Source organism: Tursiops truncatus, chromosome 3 (genome assembly GCF_011762595.2).
Source record: "Tursiops truncatus isolate mTurTru1 chromosome 3, mTurTru1.mat.Y, whole genome shotgun sequence".
Classification (NCBI taxonomy): domain Eukaryota; kingdom Metazoa; phylum Chordata; class Mammalia; order Artiodactyla; family Delphinidae; genus Tursiops; species Tursiops truncatus.
Genome location: NC_047036.1, coordinates 44,056,743 through 44,083,188, shown reverse-complemented (window position 1 = coordinate 44,083,188; position 26,446 = coordinate 44,056,743). Strand labels below are relative to the sequence as shown.

General features: G+C 38.1%; 1 protein-coding gene across 2 annotated transcripts in view; it reads right to left on the bottom strand.

The window, feature by feature from the left end:
• The window catches only part of GPBP1 (GC-rich promoter binding protein 1), a 71,425-nt gene extending 47,671 nt beyond the window's left edge, over window positions 1-23,754 (bottom strand). For both annotated transcript variants that reach the window (XM_033852879.2, XM_033852880.2), the window contains exons 1-2: window positions 23,598-23,754; window positions 21,401-22,363 (exon numbers count right to left, since the gene is read on the bottom strand). The gene's annotated coding sequence lies outside the window, so the exon portion shown is untranslated. The remainder of the gene's footprint in view (window positions 1-21,400; window positions 22,364-23,597) is intronic.
• Window positions 23,755-26,446: the final 2,692 nt, after the last annotated feature.

The following is a 26,446-nucleotide window of genomic DNA, read 5'->3' as shown; positions in this document are numbered from 1 at the left end:
GCTACACAGCCAGTAATATGAATTCAGATTCTTCTGCCTCAAAAGCCATGTTCTTTGTTCACTACCAGTATATTTCTCAAACTTTCCCACAGAAATTACTTAAAGCTAATAATTAATCCATTCTCCTGCCCCACCAAAATGTATTTTCAGAAAGTAATCAAAATAACTCATCCTCAAGTCCTATTTTTTTTACAAACTCATGAAATTTCTGCATTATACTATAATATATCCATGTATGTTCTAATATAAAAAATTTTAAGTTACTTACTATCAAGTAAAATAACCTTGCAGCAAGAGATGACTGGTTTACCCTATGTGTTTCTTAAACTATGTTGAGAAAACACTGCTATAACAATGTAAAATCCCAGTGATGACTTAGTTCAGCTGGAATATCAACGTGAACAAAAAAGAATGTAAGTACATATGACTATGGTTAAAAAAAAAATATCCTGGATACAACTGACAATGTCTCATATAATGCAGAATTAGATTTTTTTAAAAACCAGGATATTATATACTACAATCAAGAAACTTCTAAATTACCATCCCTTAAGAGTCAAAGATAGTCCTTCTTATTTAATATGTTCAAACTTATTTTATTTAGCCCAAGACACAAAACCATAATGCTTAATGTTTTATTTCAATTAAGCAGAAAACAAAACTACCCTCTCCGGCACTGATGCAGGAAGGAAATGGAATTTATCACTGTTTCTCCCCACCTGCCCCTGGCACCTTGGCCAGTAACATAATTCTAAAAAATAAAAAATCTGAAGCAATCAGTCACTCTGGTGAAGAATTTAGAGTAAGCATGGAATATCTCTAAACAGGTCTCTTAAAACTACTGGGGGCTTCCTTTCTAAATGGTACTAAACCATTCTGCTACAAATATATCTGAACTAACGAATCTAGTCACTATACTCTCAACACATCAAGCCAGTAATGAACAGGTCAACCAAACACCACTTAATACGCCAGGTATATCTAAAACCAAGTAGAGAAAATACTCTGGGGACAGTAAGCAGCGTGCTTTGAACAGCACACAGGAATAAGAAATCTGAACTACATTTAGCAGGCAAGGGGAGTACTCAGAAGTTTTAAAGTTGCAATTACATGTCTGGAAATGCGCTTTCAGAAAATAAATCTGGTAGCTTGTTGTAAAATAAAGGGGGTGGGGAGGATTCAGTAAATCACTTGGAGAGGAAAATATTAAAATCTAGAACTTTAGTTCCCATTACCACCCATTCATAACAAATGTTTTCAAAAGTTTCATTAATTTTTTAAAGGACTATTCATGAGTTCAATTCCAATGGAAAAGAGCTTCCCTCAACTTCCTAAAAACTACAATATAAAAGCCAAACTCAAAGCTCTCTTATAAAAAATGGAAGTAAAGAGAGCAAGAGTAAGGGAGTAGTACAGGCAATTCAATAAAGTTGTAACACTCCCTCACACCATACACAAAAATAAACTCAAAATGGCTTACAGACTTAAATGTAAGACATAACACCATACAACTCCTAGAAGAGAACATCGGCAAAACATTGACATAAATTGTACCAATATTTTCTTAGATCAGTCTCCCAAGACAATAGAAATAAAAGCAAAAATAAACAAATGGGACCTAATCAAACTTATAAGCTTCTGCACAGCAAAGGAAACCATAAAGACAACCTACGGACTGGGAGAAAATATTTGCAAACAATGTGACCAACAAGAGCTTAATTTCCAAAATATACAAACAGCTCACACAACTCAATAACAAAAAAAAAACAACCCAAACAAAAAACGGGCAGAAGACCTAAATAGGTTTTTCTCCAAAGAAGACATACGGACAGCCAACAGGCACATGAAAAGATGTTCAACATCATTAAGTGTCAGGAGAAATGCAAATGAAAACTACAATGAGGTATCACCTCACCTGATCAGAATGGCCATCATCAGAGAGAGTGTCTACAAATAATAAATGTTGGAGAGGGTATGGAGAAAAGTGAACCCTCCAACACTGATGCTGGGAATGTAAATTGGTGCAGCCACTGTGGAAACAGTATGGAGGTTCCTTTAAAAACTAAAAAGAGTTACCATATGATCCAGCAATCCCTCTCCTGGGCATATATCCAGAAAACACGAACACTCTAATTCAAAAAGGTACATGCACCCCAATGCTCATAGGAGCACTATTCACAATAGTCAGGACATGGAAGCAACCTAAATGGCCATCAACAGATGAAAGGATAAAGGAGATGCGTGCGCACGCACACACACACAATGGAATATTATTCAGCCGTAAGAAAGAATGAAATAATGCCATTTGCAGCAACATGGTTGGACCTGGAGATTATCACACTAAGTGATATAAGTCAGAGAATGACAAATATGATCTTTTATCACTTATATGTAGAATCTAAAAAAACAGTATAAATGAACTTATTACATAACAGACTCACATAGAAAACGGTTACCAAAGGCAGGTGGGGAGGGATAAATTGGGAGTATGGGATTAACAGATGCACAACACCATATATAAAATAGATAAACAACAAGGATGTAAACAACTACACTTCAATTAAAGAAAAAATTCAAAAAAATAAAAATATAAATAAGGGGGTAGTAACAATGGATATGGAGTGGGGAAAAAATGGCAGAGAGAGGAAGACTGCAGAAACAATCTACAGGTGGGTGATAGTAGATGACTGGATGTGGAGAGCTAAGGAGGCTGAGAAACCAAAGATGAAAAACATTTCGGGCTCTCCTGGTGGCGCAGTGGTTGAGAGTCCGCCTGCCGATGCAGGGGACGCGGGTTCGTGCCCTGGTCCGGGAAGATCCCACATGCCGCGGAGCGGCTGGGCCCGTGAGCCATGGCCGCTGAGCCTGCGCGTCCGGAGCCTCTGCTCCGCAGCGGGAGGGGCCACAACAGTAAGAGGCCCGCGTGCCGCAAAAAAAAAAAAAAAAAAAGAAAAACATTTCAAAATTAGGAAATGAGGGGGACACAAAGAAGATTTGGGGATGCTAGTAAATGGTGTTAACATTGTGTATTCATTTTGTGAGAATTTATCAAGTTGTATACTTAAAATTTGTGCACATTAGTGCATGTGCGTTACAATTAATGAAACATTCAAATACAAACTTTTTTTGAACAGAAAAACAGAAACAAAGTTCTCAAGAACTATTTGGTAACTTGGAGTGAATCACTGAAGGTCAGTGATTTAACCATTCATGCCTAGGTACTAGAACCTCTGTAAAAAACCCAAAAGGAAGGGGTACAGAGAGCTTCCAGGTTGTGGTACACCCCAAATTCCACAGGGACCCTTCCAGACCTCACCCTATGTACCTCTTCATTTGGCTGTTCAGTCGTGCCCTCTAGCATATCCTTTAGAATAAACCAGTAACAGTGGTGTTTCCTTGCATTCTGTAAACCATTACAGCAAAATATGGAACCTAAGGATGGAGGAGGGTTTTGCGGGCATGGGAATCTCCCATTTGCAGCCAGATCAGACAGAAGTGTGGGTAACCTGGGAATCTACTACTTGAGGTTGGTATCTGAATTGGGGGCAGAAGGGCAGTCCTATGGGACTGAGCCCTTAATCTGCAGGGTCTATACTAAAGGGTCTATAGTAACTCCAGGTAATTGGTGTCAGAAAATCCTAACTGAATTCAACTGTAGAACACCCAGTTAAGTGTGTCCACAAAAAACTGGAGAACTGCTTGCTGCCTGGTATATGAATGCACACAAGAGTATCTAACTACCGTTCAAAAAAAAAAAAAAAAAAAATAAGGAGTCGGGGTAGATTCTCCAAATAAAGAGCTAACATGAGTGCTGACACCACGAAGATATTTGGATTTTCAGAGTCTTTCAACATAACGGTCATTCAATAAACAATGCTCACATACACAAAAGTCCCAAACAGCTTTTTATCACCTCATTCTTGAATATGAAATAATAATCAAACATTTTAAGGAAAGTGGCAATAGGAAAGGACCACTAAAAACCACGAACACAAAGGAAAAAAATAATTCAAGAAATAACTAGCAAAATGGAATTTTCAGAACCCCAAAGATAAAGAGCAACTTCGGGACAGATAAAAAGAGAACACTCCTGTAAAGGAAGGAAAAAAATCAGAATGCATCAAAATTCTTAAAGATCTCCTGCTATAACACAACAAAATAGCAATCAAAGTGCTGAGGGAAAAAGTATTTTGAATCGTGAAAGCTATACCCAAAATATGAAGTGTGAGGCAGATAAATACGTTCTCAAACAGTTCCTAACAGCCAGGAGGAAAGAGAAAGACCAATGGGACTTCCCTGGCAGCCCAGCTGTTAAGACTCCATGCTTCCACTGCAGGGATTGTAGGTTCAACCCCTGGTCAGGGAACTAAGATCCCACATGCTGCATGGTGTGGCCAAAAGAAAAAAGAAAGAAAGAAAAAGACCAGTGACCAACATTTTCTGTGAGTCCATAAAAAAATTAACTATTAAACAGGAAAAGATGCCCTGCTATTCTCATAACAAGAGAAGTACAAATTAAAATACTGGAACTACTCACCTACCAAACTTGCAAAAATCTTTGTTAGGGTGGGTCCAGAAAAGCTTGTAGTCTAGAGTTAATTTTTGTCCCACTAATTGGAGCTCATCCTTTTGAAGGCTTTGCCTATACTCCATTTACTGCCTGTGCTCCATCTATTAGGTGGTCTTTCCACTGAGGCTGATGGAAACAAAGACTTTTCCTGGTCCTATGTAAATCTTTGGAATTGTTTCACCTACTCCTTTCTGGTGGTTCTATTCCCTGGCTTCAGTCACTTCCAAACGCGCGTGTGCAGGTCAGTCCTAAGTCAAAGCCTTGAGTGGACCCTTTTGAGTTATCTCTCCTGCCAAGTTTCCTATTACAATACTTTGCCCCACAAATTCTACCTACTTTGACCTTTTCAAATTTTCAGTTGTCTCCTTAACTTTTAGTTAAGACCACCAGACTATGTTTGAATTCACCCTCCCTGTGCTGTAGCCTATTAATTTTCTTCAAGCAATGAGCTGGGGCATTTATAACACTGACCACCTCCTGTCAACCAATATCTAAAAGCCTGTTTCATACATTTTAGATTTCTCAGATGAGTGGGTAAATCTGGTTATCTGGTTGCCTGTTAGTCCATCACAGCCAGAAGTAAAAGTCTGCATGCCAATTCAATGTTTTTTTAATTTTTTTTTACCAGAAACGTGTCTATTTTATTTTATTTTTAATATTTATTTATTTATTTGGCTGCGCCGGGTCTTCGTTGTGGCATGCGGGATCTAGTTCCCTGATCAGGGATCAAAACCCAGGCCCCCTGCATTAGGAGCACGGAGTCTTAACCACTGGACCACCAGGGAAGTCCCTGCCAACTCAATTTTAACACTACAGGATTTTCACTAAATTGAATGTTTTACTTGTATAAATTTTCTCATGGAGTTTTTCTTGAAAGGATTCAACTAATTCCAATTTAACTGTTTCCCAAAGCAAAGTCCAACAACAAAATCTAGCACTCAACAAAATGAAATTCATAATTTTCAGCATTCAATCAAAAATTATCAGTCATGCAAAAAAGGGGGGGGCCTGCAGGAAAATGCTACCAATAACAAGAAAAAAAATCTATCTTTATAGAAAGATATCCAGAAATGATGGATATGATGGAATTAGCAGACAAGGACATTAAACCAACTATATGTTTAAGGAAAGGGAAAATAGGAACACAAAGGAAAAACAGAAGATATAGAAGATACTCCTAAAGATTAAAAAAAAGTAATATCTGAAATGAAAAACATTGAATAGGATTAACAGCAGATTAGACAATGCAGAAGAAAATGATCAGTAAGTGTACTGCTACAGTAGCGTTCAAACTAAAAAGCATTAAAGGAGACAAAGACAGACACTTTATAACTGAAATGTTTAGCAAGATAATTCTAATATTTATGCACCCAATAACAATGAAACACTTTTATAAAGCAGAAAATACAGGTGATACAAGAAAAACATAGAAGACTTGAACACACCTTGCTCAGTCCAATAAAAATCTAATGGATAAAAAATTAGTAAGAGTATAGAATATTTAAGCCATACTCATTTAGGTGTTCACAGATTTTATATATCAAATACTAAACCCCCAAATACAGAAAGTATCTTCTTCAAGCACCCATCTTAGGCCACCAAAAAATCTTTAATAAATTTCAAACATACCTACAAACAGCATTATTTGACCACAATTCAATGAAACTAAAAATAACAAAACAACAAAAAGACTCTTCTACACGTAATTTTAAAATAAAGTAAGTGAAAAGAAGCAAATTCACAAAACCAATAGTTAACAAACTGGAAAAGCTGAAGAACTACAAATAAATCCCAAAACTGTTTTGGGGGGGGGGAGATCAATAGAGAAGCTACTAGAATATAAAATCAAAAATGACAAAAAACCATAAGAAATCATCTGAACGACTCTATGTAAGGTTGAAAATATAGAAATGGACAATTTTTAGAAAAATACAATTTACTAAAAATATCCCCAGTAAAGAGAAAACCTAAACAAATTACCATGAAAGCGTTCCATTACAAAAAAAAAAAAAAAACACAGTCCAAAAGTGTCCTTGAGAACCAAGATTCTAAGCACTGAAGGAAGGAAATACACATGGTAAGACAGAAAGCAATAAATAAAAACCCTGTGGTCCTAAAATTGAATTGGAAGTATCAGTATGAACTTGTGCAGTACTATAGGGTAAATATACATTAAGACTGGCTTAGAATTTAAATTCTACTTTAAATATCAAGTATTCAAAATTTAATTCAATGCGATAAAACAACTATCACTTTTAAAACTCTTCCATCCATGGATGAATGGATAAAGAAGTTGTGGTACATGCTAAAAACAAAAAAAAACAAGGAAACCCTGCCATTTGCGAAAACATGGGTAGACTTTGAAGGCATTATGCTAAGTAAAATAAGTCAAAGAAAGACAAATACTGTATGATCTTACTTATATGTGGAATCCAAAAAAAAAAACACCAAACTCACAGAAAGAGATCAGATTTGTGGTTACAGAAGTGGACTGAGGAGGCCAATGGATAAGCGTGGCCAAAAGGTACAAACTTCCAGTTACAAGATTCCCAGGGTGGAATCCCACTAAGGGTGGAATGTACAGCATGAGATAATGGATGGTAACTAAACTTACTGTGGTAATCATTTCAGGATATACGTGAAGTCAAAATATTATGTTGTACACAAACTTACACAATCATATATGTCAATTATATCTCAATAAAACTGAAAAAAGATCCAAGGCATAAAAAAATTTTTAAAGAAAACCCTTAACCATTTCACTACACGTTACTTATCAAAACATTCAGCATATATACATATATGCTATTCCATTAAACACAATTAAGCTCCCCATAAAAAAATATTTGACATATTTGTTTTCTGAATAACACAATTCATCAACAAAAATGACATTTATGGAGCAGATACTCCAAAACACCACATTAAACAACTTTCTCCAAAAGAACACATACTAGTATGGAATGAATGAAGAACTGAATGAAGAACAGGAGGGAGGCAGGGAGGGAGGGAGGCAGGGAGGGAGGGAAGGAGGGAGATCAGCTCATTCTTCCCAGGTATCAGGAATGGCAATTACACGTAAAAAAACAGAGGCGCGATACTAGTAATGATTATCCACAAACTACCGAAATGTGAAATCCACCACACTAAATTACAATGAATGTGGTATCAATTTAATTCCATAATTGGTTACTTTGTGCTGAAACTCCACATAAGTAGATTTATTAACAAAGAACAGTAAAAATCTTTAAGAAGAGAAGCAGGTAGAGATAGAAAATTACTGACAAAAGTAAACATTACAGAAAAGGGAAAGAGAATACTTACTGAGCATCTACATGCAGATACCATGTTAACACTTTACATCTCAATCTTCTTAATAAGAAAAAGTATTTTAATCCCCATTTTACAAATTTAAAAAAAAAAAACAACTTGTACCCATGGTGTCACAGCTAGTTCCAAACTAGCTGTTTGGAGTTAAAAACACAAAAATCTTACTCAGTCTTTTCATCTAAATTATGGCACAGAATCCATTTTTTAAAACACAACTGTCCTATTTACAAAATAATGGGCTTGATAATTTGCATTTCAAATCAATTTTCTAGAATTAGGAAACCATGAATTTAAGAATACAGTTTTCTTAATTCCAGATTAAACAGTTCTTTAACTCCTTTTTATCTAACGAGTCCACTTTAAAAGCCACAATTTCACCATAACATTAATATGCAAATTGAAAGAAACATCATTGGTAGACAAAATACACCTGACACATACAGAATTTAGTATGTGAGTAAAGCTGCGACAACCCTGCCTCAAAGCTTACTCAAAATAATCATCAAATGGATCAAAGACTTAAAGGAGAAAAAAGCAGTCATTATATAAAAAGTAGAGGAAACTTTTATTATCTCAGAAAGGGGAAGGAAGGCCTTTCTAAGTATGACACACAAAAACAGAAGTAATAAAAATATATTGACATATAAACTCAAAAAGCATTCTATATGATAAAATTCACAACCAAGATCAAAGAAAACATCACACTGCGGGGGGCGGGGGCATACTTGTCACATAAAGCACATATAAAGGGGCTTTTCCCTTCCTACATAAAATGTTGCTATAAATCAACAGAAAAAGAACTCAATAGAAAAATGAGGAAAGAATATAAAGAGTTCACAGAAAAAGATCTTATATATAAAATTTTCATTCTCGGGAGTTCCCTGGTGGTCTAGTGGTGTTAATATGGAATAAACTTCTAAGATAGTTCCTTAGTAAAAAAGGTTACAGAGCAAAGCGGACATCATGCTACTACTTGTATAAGAAAGAAAAATATAATGTGCTTATATATACATAAGGTCTCCCTAAAAAAATTCATAAAAAACAGTTTCTTCAGACAAGAACTATTGCTGGACAAAAGGACAGAGAGGGTGACTTTTCCATTAAAAACCCTTGTACTATTTGTAATTTGCACGAGGTGCCTGTATCCAAAATAATTTTAAATCCTCTTTAGTCTGATTCAGCTTTACCACTTCTTGAATCCTCAAACTCTTTAACATAATCCACCTTTTTCTGAAGCCAAGTTAGGCTGAAGAGCAGGATCCCAAGAGCAGCAAACAAGTTTCAACAAATGAATTTATAAAGCCTAACCCAATGAATAAGTTCACCAAGGGCTAAGAGATACAGGACCCTTGATATGAAATGAAAAGATTTGGGGAATTCCCTGGCCGTCCAGTGGTTAGGACTCTGCACGTCCACTGCAGGGGGCATGGGTTCAATCCCTGGTCTCAGGGAACTAAGATCCCACATGCCTCGTGGTGTGGCTAAAAACAAATTTTTAGAAAATGAAAAAGACTTGGAAATTCAGGTACCTTAACTTAAGGACATAAATGGTTATGAAGACAAAAATATACACTGAATATATATATTCTCTCTCACACACGCACACACAGACGCACACACAATCTGCTAAGCGATCTGCTTTAGGGCTTTACAAGTACTATCTCATTTAGTCCTCACTACATCCCCAGGAAGTTGATATTGTCTTTTCTACAAAACAAGAAAAACTGGTTTTTATATAGATGTGAAGCACATTTTAAAGTTCCCAGGGTCACAGTACAGTCAGTGGCAGCTCAAATTCTTACACCCTACACATGCTGTAAATAACCCAGGATACATTAGGTAGAGACCATGCGTTATATAAAATATTAGCTTTAAGTTTAACAAGCACCTAGGTCAGTCTCTAAGCTCTGAGTTTAAGTTTTAATCTTACCTGTCAGGCACTGTCTTCAGCCATAGCTTTATATCAAACCATACAAAATACAGATCTCAATCTGCTAGACAAAAAGTCTCTTACGTGGCAAAAAAAAAAAAACAAAAAAAAAAAGACGAGGAGTAATTTGAACTACCGCAGCAGTCACAACTTGCTTTCCACTAACCTAGCCAACTTTGTCTCCAAATAAGACTCTTGTCCTCTCATCGAATTCAGTCCTTGGAAGGCCCTAATTTTAAGGACTAAGGTGACAACATTTTTACTCACTTTTCCCCATTTCCACAATGTGCATATAAAAGGTACTCATTTTAAATGAAGAAAGACCAGAGACTACAAATCTAAAACTATCAGTTGAGTTAAAAAAACATGAGGCAACTAAGCTTGCACAGGAAAAGTCCTTAAGACATCTTGATTATCAGGTAGTTTTCAACCTAGCTAGCGTGCATGAAGCAATGATTTCATTATTCACCTAATGATACTTGCTGCAGTAGCCTCAAGTTTAGCATCCTGCTAGAGCTTTAGTAAATAAGGCCCCCTGCAAGGGATCTATAAGATCCAAAGCTAGACCAAACTGAGAAAATTTGTAATAATACCAAAAATAATTAAAGCTCTACGGACATAAATCTGCATTTCCATCTTTGAGGAGACAATGTAAAAGGATTATGTTTTCTCAAATAAAGACATTGGTTAATATAAATGAACAATTATGGCCTTCCTGATTTCCAAAAATGAGGAGCCTGAATTAGCCACCCACATATTTTAAAGTCACTCCTTGAACTCTAAAATGTGTTTTATCTTTTTAAACCTGAGAGGGCAATTTCACTAGATTTCAATCCCTCTGACTCAACACTTCAAAACTGGGGACATTTTTTGAAAGGCCAGGGTCATAATAAAGAACTCTTTATCAGGCAGTCCCCTCAGAAAGGCAACAGCAAATCCAAAGCCAGCCTTGAATCTAGCAAACAGACTAGAAGCTCATGTAACAATTTAAGTCTAGGCAGATAAAACCGCTTCTAAATGATCAGACAGCAAAGAAACTCGGCTGTAAATAATCTCCTAACAAATTTTACCTAGTCCCCACGCAGTTAAAACAGCAGTTCTATAATAAAAATATCAATTATATATACTCAATTTGGGGGGAAAAAGTGAAGTTACATTATCTAAGATGTTAACAATTATTTTCCTGTTAACAATTCTTTTGCTCTGCAAGTAACTGCTCTGCAAATAACTGCACTGAGCATATAACAATAAACAAATAAGACAAGGTACCTGCCCTCAGAAGTTTATGCAATAAACATGGGTGAGAGTAAATAAGATAACTAAGAGACTGATCTGAATGAAATAAACAGGATAATATAGAGTAACAAGACAAATCAAAGGATACAGGAAGGGGGATGACCACTTTACATAGAATGGTTAGAGAAAGTCACTCAGAATGTAACATGAGTCAAAACTGAGCTAACAAGGAAAAAAAAAGAGGCAGAACATAAAGGCCCAAAGACAGGAAGGAAAATGCTTAGTGTAGTCAAGGAAGAGAAAGAAGGCCAAAGGTCAATGGTCTAGGAAGACAGTAAACAAGGCTGCAGAGAAAGGAAGGGGACAAACAATAAAGACGCTGGTAGGCTATAGAGTCTGCATGTTATTCTTAGGGTCCAATGGAAAGACACTCTGCTCTACGAATCATAAACTACAGGGGTGTAAGAATAGCACAATAACAAAGTTACAAGGCTATACAGCAAGTAGTTCAAATAAGAGACAGATGGCAGCTTGTATAAGCCCAGTGACAGTGGAACAGAAATGGACATATTTGGGAGAGCAAATAGATTTGCTAATTGATTAGATGGGAGGAAAAGAAGGAATCAAAAGTGAGCCCTGGTTATTTAGCTTGAGTAGGTGGATACTGTATCCATTTATTGAGCTAGGGAAGAATGGAGAAAGTATGGGGCTGTGAAACACTCAAAAAAGTTCAGTTTTGGATATGTTAAATTTGTAAACTAAATGGAGAAGTCAAGGTTAGTTAAATTACAATAGTAGAATACGGGGAAGATCTTTTGCATAAAGATCCCATTTAAAACTATGGTACCATACTGCAGGTTAAACAATTACCTCATAATGCATTATGCTTCAACACTTTTAAACTGGTCATAAATGCAACCTAAAGATACCTGGTTTCTGCTCAGTTCTGTCCCTTCAACTTACATTTATCTATTTTCCCTTATCCACAATCTTCCTCCTGGTCATATGATCCTCACACACTACTATCTATCTGACCCAGCCATAACAATACTACTACTACTGTTGGTTATCATCTTACAATTTCAAAGCATTTAGCATTCATTATTTCACTTGATTCTAACGATAACTTTGTGAAACAGGAAAAGAATCAGTTTTACTACGGCAGGAAATAAGTCTTACAAAGGCTGGCCGGGTCAACAACAAATAGCTATTATTTACTAGATGGGATGAAATCAGTGTTCATATTTAAGGACTCTGTTTACTCTGTATTCACAGAACTTCAGAGCAGACAAACTACATGAGTTCAAGAACTACATTTTTGCCTTGTTTGTTACTAAACAAGAACCAGTGAAAGTACAGGCACATAGTAGACACTCAAATATCCACAGGCAATGAACATCTCTAGCATAGACTAGTACTCAAGAAATAAAAATCCCAGATCCACTGTTGAGCCAATGTTTTACAGTAAATAAGGTGGTATGTTTGTATCCTACTTTCTCATTTCCAATACAGAAATGTTGTCATTTATTTTCCAAGTATGCTCAAGTATAAATTAGATAATATCTAACATTTCAAGCTACTCAAAAGAAGATTGCTCTATGAATTCAGGATGGCATTATTTTGCAACCAGTCTTATTTCACATATCCATAAAAAAAATTTCCCCTTTTATTCCGAATTTCCTATAAAAGATTTTAGGAAAGAAAAGATGTCAAACAGGTTTTACAATAGAGCAGAAAAAAAGATCAAAAACTACCATTTGTATTTATGGACTACTATTTTGTGGAACTGACATAATACATACATATCAAGGAAGAGGCCAAATAGTTCCACATACTTAAGGTCAATTGATATTCAACAGAGGTATTCCAACATGATTCAATGGGAAAGAAAGTCTTTTCAACAAATTGAACTGGGAGAGTAGAACATCTAAATTAAAAATAATAATAATAGAGAAATGAACCGAAACCCTTTCACAGGCCAAAAAATCATTCAAAATGGATCACAGACATAAAAATATAAGCTAAACTACAAACCTTTTAGAAGAAAGCTAAAAAGCAGAAGAAAATCCTGTGACTTGGGGTTAGGCAGAGATTTCTTATGACACAGAAAAGCACAAATCAGGGACTACCCTGGTGGTCCAGTGGGTAAAACTCTGCGCTCACAATGCAGGGGGCCCAAATTCGATCCCTGGTCGGGGAACTAGATCCCACATGCATGCCGCAACTAAGAAGCCACGTGCCGCAAACAAAGATCCCACATGCCGCAACTAAGACCTGGCACAGCATGCATACATGCCTGAATATTTTTTTTTAAAAAGCACATATCACGAAGAAAAAAGTAACCAATTTTACTATAAATTTTGAACTGCCTGATCTTCGAAACACAGTTAAGAAAATGAAGACAAACCATAGATGGGAGAAATTTGCAAAACGTGTATCTAATACACTTGTAGCCAAAATATATAAAGAATTCTTACTATTTAATAAAACAAGCCAATTTTTTTTAATGGACCAAAGACTTTAATAGACACTTCACCAAAGCACATAAAAAGATGCTCATCACGTCACTACACCATATGATAGCTTTAATGTTTGCTAACTACCCACTCAACTACCCTGGCAGTAAATACTATAAAAATAAAGGAATGTACTCCAATTAACCACTGTATTATTAATCAACTTGAGGTACTTTTCTTCCTTAAAGGACAAGAATACTTAAGAACAATAGATCATCTGCTTCTTTTAAGAAGGGCAAATAACCTGTACACGGTGTTTTGGAAATTGGAAGGCAGGGAGGTGGGTGTCTGATCACACCTGTGCTATTACATATTGCAATACATTATTATAAATGTCTTTTTTTTATAGCTATATATCATTGTGATCTTATTATATGCATAGGATATTTTATTTCAGGATAGTATACACACTTTAAAAAGTGCACTTTAAAAACGTTAGGGATCTGACTGGATTCTGTACCACTGCTCTAGAGCTGTGCTTTCCAATACGGCAGCTAGTAGCCATATATTGCAATTTATATTTAAACTAACATTAAATAAATCTTAAAATTCAGATCCACATCTGCACTAGACACATTTCAAAACTCCATAATGACATACAGCTAGTGACTATTATACTGAAAAGTACAGACAAAGAAATGCTTCCATCTTTTCACAAAGTTCTATTGGACAGCACTGCTCTTACAATACAACCTATTACTTAGAACACTAAGGAAGTTAACTGTAACAAAAATGAAGATAAACAGAATTCAAATTATGGTTCTGTCACCTACTGTGAAGCCTGGGTAAACTAATTTCAAACTGAGTTTCTTAAACCACTGAATGGAAATAGCATTTCTTCTATATGATAACTGGGAAAAGCACGTTCTAAATTAAAATATTATATAACATTATTTATGAAGTGATCCTAAAGGAGAATATTCCTGAAAAAGAACTCATTTGAACATTTTATTATAAACAACTCACAACTGTATCACATTAAGGAAAATAAAATTTAGTTGCTGGCTAAGAATAAAATATCTTCTAAGTTCCTGAAACAAAATAGTATTTGACTTTCTTTATATTGTCACCCTACAACTCTAACTATGAGCCATAATGGGTGGGAGTCTAAGTTCTGGATACAGAATGTACGGATTCAGAAATACCACTCGCTTACTGGCTGTGTAACCTTAGCAAGCAATTTAAAATCTGTGACTTCATTTTCTCATCTATAAAATTAGGACAATAGAACCTTCCCACACACTGTGTCTATGAAAATTAAATTAGTTAATACAGTTAAAAAGCTTAGAACACTGCCTGCAACATGGTAAGCATTAATATTAGTTATTAAAATCCACTCATTATGGTAAATGTTGGTATCAAGAATAAAGAACTATAACTCAACAACAAAAACAATCTGGTTTGGGGCTTCCCTGGTGGCGCAGTGGCTGGGAATCCGCCTGCCGGTGCAGGGGACACGGGTTCGTGCCCCGGTCCGGGAGGATCCCGCATGCCACGGAGCGGCTGGGCCCGTGAGCCACGGCCGCTGGGCCTGCGCGTCCGGAGCCTGTGCTCCGCAGCGGGAGAGGCCACGGCAGTGAGAGGCCCGCGTACTGCAAGGAAAAAAAAAAAAAAAAATCTGGTTTAAAAATGGGCAGAAGACTTGAATAAATATTTCTCCAAAGACATACAAATGGCCAATAAGCACATCAGACATCACTAATCATTAGTGAAATTCAAATCAAAACCATAATGATGCCACTTCACACCCATTAGAACACAAAACATGGAAAACAACAAATGTTGGGAAAAAATAGGGAGAAACTGGGACCCCTGTGAACTGCTGATAGGAATAAGAAGTGGTGCAGCCACTATGGAATACAATATGGTGGTTCCTCAAACAATTAAAAATAGAATTACCATATGATCCAACAATTCCACTTCTAGGTATCTATCCAAAAGAATTAAAAGCAAATCTTCAAACATATATTTGTACACCCATGTTCACAGCAACATTATTTAAATAACCAAAAGGTAAAGGCAACCCATGTGTCCATCAATGGATGAATGGATAAGCAAAATGTGGTACACACACATATAATGGATTATTGTGTCTTAAAAAAAGGATATTCTGATTGACCCATGCTACAACATGGATGAACCTCGAAGACATTCTGCTGAGTGAAATAAGCCAGTCACAAAAAGACAAATACTTCATGATTCCACTTATATATGACGTACCTAGTCAAATTCATAAAGACAAAAAGTAGAGTGGTGGTTTCCAAGGGTTGAGGGGAGCAGGGAATGAAGAGTTATGGTTTAATGGGTACAGAGTTTCACTTTTACGAAACGAAAAGAGCTCTGGAGCTGAGTGGTGGTAATGGCTGCATAACAATGTCAATGTACCTAATGCCACAGAACTGTACATTTAAAAATGGTTGAATTGGTAAATTTTATTGTTGTATTTATGCATAATATGTCATGCATATTCTGCCACAAATTTTTAATTAGGACAATGAAGTCTATTTTATTATGAAGTAAACATAACTAATTTCCTCAAAGATTTCACTCAAAACATTTAAGAAGTGTTTTGAAGAGTACAATATCAACAGGTATGAGGTACCTAGAATAGTCAAACTCATAGAAAGTCAAATGGTGATTGCCAGGGGCTGGAGAGAAAGGGAAATGGGGAGTTAATGTTTAATAGGTACACAAAGTTTCAATTTGAGAAGATAAAAATGGTTCTGGAGATGGATGGTGATGATAATTGCACAATAATGGAAATGTACTCAAGGTCACTGAACTGCACACTCAAAAATGGCTAAAATGGTAAACTTTATGTTTATTTTACCATAATAAAAAAGTTCCCTCATTACAAATATTGGGAGATTAGTGAGTGCAAGGAGTGGAAAACCTTACTTACATATCTCACACTGGTTCAAAAGGTAGAAAGACTTAAATCTTCTAAAGTGATACAAATTTAGAATACACTTTCTCCTCTAAACTTATAACAACTCAAACCTCCTATTTGTGGGGCAAAGACTTTTAGCTAGTTATACTGACACAACTACTGGTTGTAAAGAATTACCCCTATTGTGCTTTTTAACTATGTCCACAAATTCTTTTGACAAAAGGTGGAGCCTAACTCCTCACCCCTTGATTGTGGGTTAGACTTAACGACTTGCTTCTCATGAAGTGAGTGTGGCTGAATTGACTTCTGAGAATATGTCATAAAAGGCATCACGCTTCTATCTACCTCTCTTCTCAGATCACTTCCTCTGGGAGATGCAGCTGCCATGTAAAGAAACTCAAACAGCTACAGGTCTGTATATGGTAAGGCATATGGTAAGGAAATTGAGTTCTCCAGACAACAACCAGCATCAACCTGCCAGCCCAATGAGTACACCTTCTTGGAAGGAGATCCTCCAGCCCCAATCAAGCCTTCAAATGAGTGCAACCCTTGAGATTTTCATGAAAAGACATGGAGGGAGCCAGAACCACTCAGCTAAACTGCTACCAAACTTCTGACCCACAGAAAATCCATGTGCGATACTATTTTTCTTTAAACTCATTCGTTAAAAGAATATACAGTTGACGCTTAAACAACACAGGTTAGAACTGTGCAGGCCAACTTATATGTGGATTTTTATCAACAGTAAATACTACACTATCCACAACTGGTTGAATTCGTGGATGCAGAACTGCAGATACCGAGAAACCTCAGAAATGGAAGGTCGACTATAAGTTATGTGTGAATTTTCCACTTCAAGGGTAGGTGCCCATAATCCCCGCGTCATTCGAAAGTCAACTGCGTAATTTATGTTCACTGAAAAGCTAACTTGTTTTTACTAGTATACGTATGTAAAGACAAAAATGACACTTTTTCAGTTGAAGAATGTTTTTTAACATATCTGCAAGTTGAGTTTCAAAAGAAAAAAACCTATGTAACTAGAATTTTTTTCTTATTCTTGCTTAAAAAATTGTTTTAAGTATGGAAAAAACTTTTAAATGTAGTTTTAAAAATATATAACCTGAAAACTGGATTAAAGGGTAGAAAATGAAGATCAGAAACACTGCACTCCTCAAGCTGTGAACAGAAAGATGACTAAAGAACAAGAAACTGAGTAGGATATCATATATAAAATGATGCAGAAACCAGCAACTACTTGAAAAGATACAGAGCAAAAGCCTGTAACTACTCTGCTAGGTGAGGCAGCTAACAAAAAGGGAAAAAGCAAGCAGGTAAAACTGAAAAAGACAGACCCAACCACAAAGGGTCTTCAACAATTTTAACATTTTGTTTTTCACAATGCTACTGTTGAAAGAAATGAACCTGCTATCCAAGAAAATACATGGAAGCACCACCAAAATTATCAATTTCGGAGACTTCTCGAACCACACAGCCAAAAAGAATTCATGTTAGGAGCCCCTCACACATACATCATTAAAAGCAGGGAGGGCAGGGAATACATTTCTTTCCAACCTACTCTTCCCTAAATATTCCAAATACATGACCCTAAAGGCTGCTAAAGCAACAACAACAAGAACTATAATTTAGCTAGATTTCTCTGGCCACAGGAGACTTTGTGGAGACTGAATGTAACAAAGGCTAACACATGAGTTAGGAGGTTATTTCCTTAGTCAAGGACCAAACTAGCACAATAAATGGAACTGGAAATGAGTAGGCAGGGCTGACTGGCATGCAGGTAATGCCATTAACAGAAACAAGAGAATAACTTCAGAAACTAAAATACTGGTTTGACATGTAAAATACATTAAGCAAAATTTTAAAATGTTACAATTAGAATAAAACTTTACCTCTATATCACACCTCACAATTAACAAAGCCATCAGTTTTATGAAGAAACTAAGGCCAAGAGAGGTTAAGTAAATACACAAGGTCATACAGGCCCTTTTCTAGATATTCCAAATCCAAGACCAAAAATCTCCTAAATCCCAGAAATTACCCTTTTTCTACATCACTATCCTTACCAGGAACTAAATTGTTATCAAAACATTTTCATCAAAAATTAAGCAGAAAAAGTGGTTGACTCAAAGATAATCTGGCCTGGGTTTAGGTTCTATCCTCACTTGTAATTTTACTTTCAGATTAGAGGTTCCCATCCTTATTCCCTTCTCTTGCTAACTTTAAATTTTATTTTCTTCTCTCTTATGTTCACTCCATAACCTGAAACAACATTTTTATTTTTAGCTAACCAGAGTTATCCCTCAAATAGCTACTAACAAATAGCAAAACTAACAGTAGTTTATCTTCTTTCAGCTGGTCTCCAAGCTCCACTAGTAATCAATATTAACCAAAGAGAAGCAGTAAGTAAGAAGAAAAACAAAAACATCAGTGATTATGCTCAAAAAGAATGAGTTAATAAAGTAAAATCCACATGAAGGCAGTATTAAATATGACTAGTGATTAAGCATTTGGGACTCTGGAGTCCGACTTGGAAATTTGGTCAAGACTCCAACCTAACCTTGGTCATAACCAAGTAACTCTCTCCCAGTCTCAGTCTCCCTAAAATCTTAAATTTCTCACCTATACCACTGTAACAATAGTACTTTCCTCTAAGATATACTATGTACACAGCAAAATACATGACACTATCATCATCTATAAACGTTAGTCATTATAATTGTCATTTTAGACCTATATATTTTTCAGGCACAGGAGGGGAAAAAAAGGGGGAAAAAATGGGAGTAGGGGAGACAGGTACTTAAGGGGGGAAAAAGAAGCAACCCAGCAATTGTTCCAGTTACTACTGGTACTGTATATTTCAATGCAAAGAAAATAATTAAATATTTATCAAAAACTCAAGTTGAGTGAATCTGTCCTAGAACAACTACTGTAAGCAAATTTCACGAATGTCAGACTATCCAAGGATTAGAGCTAACTGAACCTGGTCGGGCTTCCCTGGTCGCACAGTGGTTAAGAACCTGCCTGCCAATGCAGGGGACACAGATTCCATTCCTGGTCCGCGAAGATCCCACATGCCGCGGAGTAGCTAAGCCCCTGCGCCGCAACTACTGAGCCTGAGCTCTGGAGCCTGCAAGCCACAACTACTGAGCCCACGTGCCACAACTACTGAAGCCTGCACGCCTAGAGCCCATGCTCTGCAACAAGAGAAGCCACAATGAGAAGCCCACACACCGCAACGAGGAGTAGCCCCTGCTCACCGCAACTACAGAACGCCCGCACACAGCAACAAAGACCCAACATAGCCATAAATAAATAAACAGATAGATAGATAAATTTATATTAAAAAAAAAACCCTGGTCACTGAATAATCATTATCCTGATACTACTGCTTGGAGTAACATCATCAATAGGAGACATTTAAAGAAAAATAATCACAAATAGTAAATGTTATGTGGTTCTTTTCTATAAATAAAGGCTATTCACTTCCAGTTCAACTTCTCAATCACGTTTAAAATGAATGTTCTTAGACAAGTAACTTGAAAATCCACTAAGTTAAGGAACATAAAATACAAGCCCTCTGAAGCATAAAAAAATAAGGGGGGGGAAGAGGGGTTGTTCTCATCATAATTTTACATAAATCAAGGTGGAAACTCAATTAGCAGTACTACACACAGCTCTGACCCAGAAAACACAAATATCTTATTCTATTCTAACAGAGAGATTTATTGAACTCTAATCTCAATTTTACATCAGAAAGTAAATACCATATATGTATATCTAAATACCTACAATCTTTCGGACTCGCCTACCTCTTCTGCTCTAAGTGAGCTAACAAGATACAACAGTATAACAACAAAAAAAAGTTCTGTGTTCAAAATAAATGAGCAACTGACCAGTTATTAGGCCATCTTGGCAAAGTGTTCAAAAATCACAATTTTTTAATCTCAGAAAAATAATTAAATGAAATAAACTCTAATTTTAGCTACATTGATCTGTTAATATAAATTGTTTAAAAATAAACTTAACTTTTTAAAAACAAACACTTCTACTCAATGCCTATGATTCAGTGAAAAACTAAATGCAGTAACAAATCGTAACACCACTCAATCCTCAAATATACAAATATTATTAAAAGATGATACTCTTATTTGTCAAAAGATTTCTATTACAGCAATTAACATTCACAACTTTTTTAACAAGCTTTGTTTATAAACTTAAGGCAGCATAACCTTCCTAGGGAGAAAACATACTCGTTTTTTGTGGGTTTTTTTGGTTTTTTTTTTTTTAAAGTTATTTGAAAGGTTCTTAGTGCACCTTGCTCACTTCCTCTCAGTTTCTGTTCCTAGTAATGAACTGACTTTTTGGAAGTCAGATCTTAAGGAATAATTTGAAATACAAAACCACTTCAAAAATTGTTTCAAGAAATTTCTATAATGGATTAAAAAGTTAGGAACTGTTACCCCTTAAAACAATTTACTTCATGAAATACCAGATTAAAAGTCAAGCCCTATAATTTGTTTTAAACAACTACCTAACTCTAAATTGGAACACTAAACTGTATTTAGAACACAATTTACACTCATATTTAGAAAAGTAAACTGGCTATTTGTTGTGTTTTTTTCCTACCTTTCTACCAATCCATAAAGCCATACTGACCATATGGATTTTGTCTTTTACTTTAGAAGCACAAAAACTTCAAATTTGGACTGTTCCATCTGAAATATTCTTAACTTTTAATTCTTTCTGCATTTCAATTTACTTAATAGTTGTTTTCAGACTGCTCAGGAAACTGAAGCCAAGCAATCTTATTGCAAGAAACTGAAAGGCTTCCAAGAATAACACAGGGATAAAGTTGACTCTCATTACAGTTTACAAACAGACATTTGATTTGCTCACCATACGGTACTTACAAATTCCAACAGGACTGCACAGGAAGGTGTTGGGTTTTTCTCTGTAATCTTTATGTTTTCCAGTTTGTTTTTTTATTTTGTATCCTCTGAAATAAAATCCAAGTTCTTTGAAGATACTTAACCTATGGCTACTTGACATAGAGTTACTTCAGTCAGCTACCCATACTTCTGTTTTAAAGTTTTCATATGGTTATCTCCAGAATTAGCCAAGTTCCTTGGATTTAAGATTTTAAAGTCTTCTTTATTATTCCATGTACTTGTCACTGTTGTACTTATCCACTCCAGATGAAATATCCAATTTACGAGCCAAAAAGCAAAAACAAAAAGAAAATTTCACATCTGAAGAGCATTCCTAAACATCAGCATAAACAGAGACACACAGCTATCTCAATACTACCGTGCTGCTGGGAAACTGCAACATCTTAAATTTCCATGTAAATAAAAGATAAAAGCAAAAAAACTGTATTCGTTCAATGTCTTCATTTAGAGAAGCTGTCCCATTGTGACATGAAAAGGGCTGAGGTCAAAAATTCCTAAAACTTTAAATAAAGGTAAAAATAAACTGCCATGAAACTTCAGCAATATTTAAACAGTAATTTGAAACTGCAGAGAAATTACTCAGTACACAAATCAAACATATCTTACAGTTCTGGATGAAGAACACCAACAAGAGGGGAGGGATTGGGGGGCGGGGGAGGGCAAAAATACTACCAGCTGAAATACTTTAACCAGTTATATAATCCGTTTGAACCAAAATACTGAAGAAATGCCTGGGTCTCTTTAAAGCTTGTAGAATTGTTCACTACTACCAATTCACTTCAGAGATGATTCTTGCCAATTTTAATAAACTTCTGGGGCAAAATTATCCAGAAACATTGTAATTCCAAAATGGCCACTTGAAATATCCGGGGCCTTTTACACAAAACCTAGAAGATGATCTTCATATCTGAGTAATTCAATCACCTGTAAAAGTTATAAAAAACAATTTAAATTACACAGTGAGCTTTAATTTTGAGCTAAAAATTAATCCCCAACCTAAACAGTCAACCTCTGGACAGAAATGCACTTCTATACCAAGCAAGCACCCCAAAAAAGTCAAGAGTATGAAAAGGACTTCAGGATATGTAGAGACAAGGGAAAAACGATGGGAGATGGTATTATGGAGGGCAAGCGCTGATTTCAAGTGGGAAGGGGGTGCGGATATAAGCTAACAGGATTATATAAGCAAACCTCCTTATACGTTGAGTAAATATTACAAACTATGAAACAAGCAAACAATCTTACAAAAAACCTTCTGTATTTTCTATTCAATCTACCAAAGGAAAACGAATAGACAGGTGTGCTGCCACCGAGCATTATTACTAAATGCAACTTAGAGAATGAGAGATATAAAGAGAAAGACGCTCCCTCCAAATCAGAATGTCCAAAAGAAGAGGCATGTTTTCACCGCTCAGAGTAGGAAGGTTAGTGCCTGAGAAGTGGGGCGAGAACATTCCTTAAATTCGCCCGAACGTGAGACTTACCCGGCTTCTAAGGGCAGCAAGGAAATGTGAGGCTTCCCAATTTCCTTGAATTAAGGAAACAGGTTTCTTTCTCACAGCACTGAGGGGGTGGAAAAACCTAGCCCTTCTCGTAAACCGCGTTCAGAGTGGTTCTCTCTCCCAAACAGACCAGTCCCCTCAGACCCCACGGGACTCAGAGGGACTAGACAGCGCTCGCCTCAGTCCATAGCTCGGGCCACGGACCTCGAGAGGCGGGCTGACCGGGCGCGCTGAGAAACCACCGAAGGCCACAACTCGGCCTCGACTCCCTCAGCCCTCCGAGAGCGGCAGCGGTGCGGAAGGAGGCGGGCGCGTGCGAGAGGCCGGAGCGGGGAAGACCAAGCACGGACGGCGCCGGACTCGTTCCCAGCCTCCGCCAAACAACCCCCCCCACCAGCCGCCCAGGCTAAGCCACCCACCCCCTCCCCACAACTGCCACCTCCGCTCCACCAGGACCAACACCTAGAGGGGCCTCCCCGCGCTGTCCTTCCCTCTCTCTCCTTGCTCTCCCGCCACCTCCCCCCCGCCGCCGCCCGCGGACAGCCTCACACCTCGCGCAGCCAACGCCGCTCCCGACCCCTCAAACCTTAACGCCGACACGGGCACCCCCCCTCCCCTCCCCAGACCCCGGCGCCGAGCCCAGAGGACGCTGTTACCTTCTGCGACACCAGAGGTGCCCCTGGCCTGGGGGTGCCGCTGCGCTCGATCCCGGGAGGAGGTTTTCGGTACTTTGAATAATCCCCTTTTGCCGCTTTTCCCTCCCCCACAACCAGTCTCAGTCCCAAAATGGCGCCGACCCGATCCGCAATGTTCTGGGCCAAGTCTCGCGAGATCGTGGAAGGTGGCGAGGCGGGGAAGAAACTAGAGGAGCTGAGGAGACGGGAGAGGAAAGGCGGGGCGAGGAGAAGGAGGAGGGAGATAGGGTGTGGAAGAATCGGTGCGAACGAACCTACTGGGCGGGGCAGCAGGAGGAGCGCCTCCACCAAAGAACCTTCTGGCCCAAGCAACCGCTCACGCCCCGGCCAAGGAAGCTCCGCCCTCTACGTCGGGCGGCTGGGGGGAGGGGTGGAGGGCGTGGTTATGCCTAGGGGCGGGGCTTCGAGGAGGTCCCGGAGGCAGGGGCGCGCAGGGGGCGGTGGCTCCGTGCGGTGACGTCAGGAGCAGCTGGAGTTGGGGATTACCCCCTGCTGCTGACGTGAGGACGGTGAACAATCGGGAAGGTTCGGTGGAAGGGGGAATTCCCCGCTGCTCCCTGAGGAGCCGCCCCCCCCCCTTCCCCCAATCCGGGGCCAACCCGGAGCCCAGGATGGTGGGGCTGCCGGGGGTGGGGGCCAGAGGGGAACGCTGCTTCGGGAGGCGGCCGAGCGCGCTCGAGTGGCGCGCGCCGCGGCGTCTTCCACTGCTAGATGTTCGGAGGTGCCGCGGCGCGCGCGATACGCGGAGTACCGCGCTGGGGCCTGGGCGGCTGCGAGATCACATGCTCGCCTGTACACTGACTGCCCCTCCGCGGGCGGAGCGCCGGCAGGGTTGGCGCAGGGCTAATTGGGCGCCCTGAAGCAGTGGATCCACTACCGTGTGCAAATATTAGAGGGTGTCGGACATAAATAATATACGTATGGGAGGCTGGTGACTGAAGAGGCGAGACTCGCTCTTTGGAAACGAAGCCCAGATTCTCAAGGGATAAAAATGGCTACTGGATATAATCGTGCTAATTATCGTTTCTGTCTTTATTAAATCTACAGCAGGGGAGAATTATTTCAAGTGTCTCGGTCCCACACAGTTCAGACGATTTTGTGTAGAATTCTGTGGGCGTCACCATTTTCTAGTTGCGATACCTTTTCGCGTTGTAACTGAAGGCTCACTTTGAAACCTGTGAAATTAGCCTTCCAAGAGGAAGAAAAGTAACAATGTTTGTTTACGGATTATGTGGGGGGAAGGTGTCTTAACGAGGGAAAATCCAGAGAATATAAAGTACTTGGCTCTTCGCCCTCCTCCGAGCCACAAAGACTTCATACACGGAAACTTTATGGTTCTTTTATATGCATTATGGGGTTTGTAGTTTAATGGACTGCTTCTAAAAGCTCCCTGAAAGAATATTTGAATGTAAACTCACCAAAAATTACACCTCCCAATCTTTTAGTCTTCGTAGGGGAGGTGGACACTTGGCAATTAATAATGCCTCGCTGAGTGCAAAGAAATTAACACTTGCTAGATTCCTTGTCTGTGCCAAGCACTTAATCCTTATTCCAGTCTCTGAAGTGGGTGTTACTTTCCCCATTTTGTAGATGAGGAAACTGGTTCAGGTTACACGACATGGAAGTTGGGTGCCACAACTTGCCTGTACCAGACTTTATCGCAAGTCCGTTTGGGTCTTAATTCACCTTCTTTCCACCACACCACATTGCTTCTGTAGAAGTAACTTATGTATTGGGACAAGACCTGCTTCTCCTTCTGTTTCTAAGCATGATGTCAATTCAATAAACAAAGGAAAAGTGTTGATAATTTAAAAACACTAATTGTGCCTTTCCTGTGGCGAAAGACATTGTAAAGTTGAAAACCAAATAATGAAGTTGAGAAACAGTTGTAACATGGATGACAAAAAGGTTAATATTTAATTATAGACACTTGGCTGCTATCCTTAATATCTAACAATGTTTAATTTACATAGTAAATATATCAAGAGCTCTTAGAAATTAAGGAACAGATAACCATACTGACTCTTAAAAAGTCAAAGGACATGAACAAGCTAATCATGTATGTGTCAGTAATTATATGGAAAGATGCTCTACCTCACTAAAATCAGAAAAAACGAAAATGAAACTAATAGTGACGTACTACTTTCTCCTAGCAGATCGGCAAAGATTTAAGAGTAAAACCTAGATGAAGGTATAAGGAATAGGCATTTGCATTAACCCGTATCAGCTGCTCTTCTACATCTTAGAATTTTTATTTGTAAAAAATAGGAAAGGTGTCCAATAATTTATAAAGATACTCATTGATAAGTTGCTTAAAAGTACAAAAAAAAAATTGAAACAACCCAAATGCATATAAATACAGTGAGTAAATAATGGTACATCCATAGATGGAATATGAAGCCGTTAAAAATGAGGATATAGGGCTTCCCTGGTGGCGCAGTGGTTGAGAGTCCACCTGCCGATGCAGGGGACACGGGTTCGTGCCCCGGTCCGGGAAGACCCCACATGCCGCGGAGTGGCTGGGCGCGTGAGCCATGGCCGCTGAGCTTGCACGTCCAGAGCCTGTGCTCCGCAACGGGAGAGGCCACAAGAGTGAGAGGCCCACGTACCACAAAAAAAAAAAAAAAGAAAAAGAAGAGGTAGATTACAGGACTGTCCACTTTTTGTCATCTAAAAAAAGTATATATCAAAGGATAAAGTCTGACTGAATAGATACCAAAATGTTACCAATGCTTATTTCCAAGTAGCAGAATAATAGAGGATCTTTATTCTTCATACCTGTTAAGGGCCTATGTTACTTTTCTAATCAT